We start from the raw sequence: 3,401 nt of genomic DNA, 5'->3' as shown, positions 1-3,401 counted from the left end.
GTCGGCCCGAGGCTATAGTAGAAGACACTTGCCCAAGGTGCCATGCAGTGGGAATGAACCCAGAACCATGTGGTTGGTAAGCAAGCTACTTACCACACAGCCTCTCCTGCGCCTATAAATAATAGTATGTTAATAGTGCACTAAAATCCCTTTTATACAGAAGGTAACTTACAAATTTTTTAAACCAGTATTTACATACTATTATTATAGCATAATCTATTTTGAGTTCTGTAGTTAAAACAAATTATTTCAAGTTCACTGGAAGTTTCTAAATTTTTATACTATAAATCTCTCACCCTTTTTTTTTTTTGTTTTCATTTATTTATTTTTACTTTGGTTACTTTTTTGAAACCTTTCTATATTGATGCCGGGTTTTTTTGCTGTTGTTTTTTTTTCTGCTCGCCTTTATTTAATTAATAAAACTAACAAAAAAAATCATGCAATGGACTTTATATAAACATAAACCAGATGTTCTACTTTTGATAAATGTTTCTTAAGATTTCTGTGTGATCCTCTTTGTGTGGTCACTTTTTAGGGGTCCACTCATATCATTCTTGAACATTTATTGAGAGTTTGTCTCAGAGGCTCACCTAGTCAAGCTACTTCTCAGAAGCCTCTCTTCAGCTTGTGTTTCTAGGTTTTTCACACATTCTCTCTCTCTTTCTCTCTCTCTCTCTCTCTCTCTCTCTCTCTCTCTCTCTCTCACTCACTCACTCATTTCTCTCTCTTGTTCCTTCCATCATCTAAAGTCATTAACTAGTGTAATTGCTACTTTAATCTTCAGTCTTGGGGTCGATTTGCTCGACTAAAGGTGGTGCTCCAGCATGGCCACAGTCAAATGACTGAAACAAGTAAAAGAGGGGAAAGAGTAATATCTAAAAAGGCTTGTCAGTCTGCTTTGTGGCCTCAATGGACAAAATGGAAAAGCAGTGCCCTGGGGGAAAAGTTTTTATGTCAAAAGCCTGGTCGTGTAATGATTCTGATTTTTTTTTGTTTTTTTTTTTGTTAGAGTAAAAGTTTTTATGCTTTTAAATATATTTGCTGAGACTGACTTAAAGCAGAATAGATTGACTGAAGCTGAGGTTTATTTTTCGCATTTATTTCATTAGAACCAATAAAAATAAAAGTTGAAAAGCACATAACTCGAAACGACTGAAGTTGAGAGGTATAAATGGGTCGACCACATTACAATGTATCAATCAGCGAAGGTGAAATTGTTTTTGGAGTTACTGTTGTTTCTGCAGTGTTTGAAGGTTGTGTTAGTGTAGTGTCAGTGTTGATGGTGGTTGTGGTGGGGTTGGGGAGTATGCCGGTGTGAGTGCAGTAAGGTGCATGGTGAAAGTGCATCAGCAGATATATTTAACTCTAACCAAAGAGGAAGAATGCAGATAGGAAGTACAAAAACTAAACTACAATTATAGCATTATTAATGCTACAAACGAAAGCAGAGATATTTTTGCTTAACAATGGAAGTTGATTGGTTTGAATAGATTGAATAGACAGGAGCAAGTGGTGGGTGGGTACGTGGGGGTGGATTAAAACCAGAAATATAATTCTGACAAGAAGAATTTCTCAGAAATTCCATTTTTATTTATTTATTTATCATTTTTCGTTTTTTTGTTTTTTAGTTAGTATTCTTTTATCTTTTGTCTTTTACTTTTGTCTTAGTCATTGGATTGCGACCATGCTGTGGCACCACCTTAGTTCTTAGTCAAACAAATCAATGCCAACACTAATTTTTTTTTTTTAAAGTCAAGTTTCTTTTGTCAAACTGCCAACTTACGGGCATGTAAGCAAACCAATACCATCTGTCAAGTTATGCTGGGGGACCAACCACAAAGACATATGTATACTTATGTATGTACATGAATGTGTGTATCATTATCATCATCATTGTTGTTTAATGTCCGCTTTCTATGCTGACATGGGTTGGATGGTTTGACTGAGAACTGGCAAGCCAGGAGGCTGCACCAGGCTCCAGTCTGATTTGGCAAGGTTTCTACAACTGGATGCCTTTTCTAATGCCAACCACTCTAAGAGTGTAGTGGGTGCTTTTTATGTGCCATCAACTCAGGAGCCAGTCAGATGGTACTGTATATATATATCTGCTTTCCATGATGGCGTGTGTTGGATGATTTGACTTGCAGCTGGCCAGACTCCAACTGTCTGTTGTGACACGGTTTCTATGGCTGGATGCCCTTCCTAATGCCAACCACTTAAGAGTGTGCTGGGTGCTTTTTATGTGGTACTGGCATCTGAAAGGACTAGCCTGTGTGTATGGAAGATAGAGATTTTACTTAGCTTGTATATATATATATATATATATATGTATATATATATATACAAGCTGATGGGCTTCCACACAGTTTCTGCCTATTCACTCATAAAGCATTGATTGGCTTAAAGCTGTAGTAGACCCTTGCCCAAGGTGCCATGGAATAGGACTGAACCTGAAACCATGTGGTTACAAAATGAAATTTATAATCCCACAGCTATACCTATGGAATCTTCCAGAATTCACCAAATACTGAGAGTTCTTCTGCATCTTGGTTTGTCTCTTTCTAAACTAACATTGTCTCTCATCTGATCTGGGTTTTTTTTTTACTTTTACTAAACTCACTAAATATTCATTGAAATATTCTTGTCTTTAACTCTTTTGTGTTTGAAAAATTGCCTTTACAATATGTCATGGCCGTTTTTTCCAACTCCACGTGAACTGCATGTTAAAATATGGTCAACTTTACCAAGCTCGTTATAATTCATATATTGGTGTCCTAAGTGTCATAACTGTTTTCCTTTGGTTTTTTTTTTTCTTTTTGTGACTACTTATAAAATTTATGCCATATTATTTCACCCAAAGCCACATTTATAGAACAAGTTCTATATTCTTGCTTTCATGGCTAAATTTATAAAATGCATACTTTATTATTCTTTCTCTGACCAAATTTGTTACAGAGTTACCATATTCTTTCTTACATTGCCAATTTTATAAATAGAGTATCATATTCTTTCTTCCATAACCAAATTTATAAAATAGATACCATATTCTTAACTACACAAAAGGCACAGACATGGCTGTGTGGTAAGAAGTTTGCTTCTCAGCAACATGGTTCCAGGTTCAGTCCCACTGCATGTCCCACTGCTTATCTTGTATTTATAGACACACGGCTTAGTGGTTAGGGTATTTGGTTCAAAATCTGGCAGCTGATTGTGTCCTTCAGCAAGATACTTCATTTTCCGTTGCTCCAATCCACGCAGGTGGAAAAAATTAATAGTACCTGTAATTCAAAACACCAGCTTTGTCACATTCTGTGTCGTACTGTGTCAGTCCCACTGCGTGACACCTTGGGTAAGTGTCTTCTACTATAGCTGCAGGCTGACCAAAGCCTTGTGAGTGGATT

At 36.5% G+C, this 3,401-nt stretch overlaps 1 protein-coding gene across 1 annotated transcript in view; it reads left to right on the top strand.

Moving 5' to 3' along the window:
- The window catches only part of LOC106876855 (caskin-2), a gene marked incomplete at its 3' end in the record, with an annotated part of 405,195 nt that overhangs the window by 52,801 nt on the left and 348,993 nt on the right, over positions 1-3,401 (top strand). The gene's annotated exons all lie outside the window — the stretch shown is intronic.

The sequence above is a fragment of the Octopus bimaculoides genome, chromosome 5 (assembly GCF_001194135.2).
Source record: "Octopus bimaculoides isolate UCB-OBI-ISO-001 chromosome 5, ASM119413v2, whole genome shotgun sequence".
Lineage (NCBI taxonomy): Eukaryota > Metazoa > Mollusca > Cephalopoda > Octopoda > Octopodidae > Octopus > Octopus bimaculoides.
This window is presented reverse-complemented; position numbering and strand designations above follow the sequence as displayed.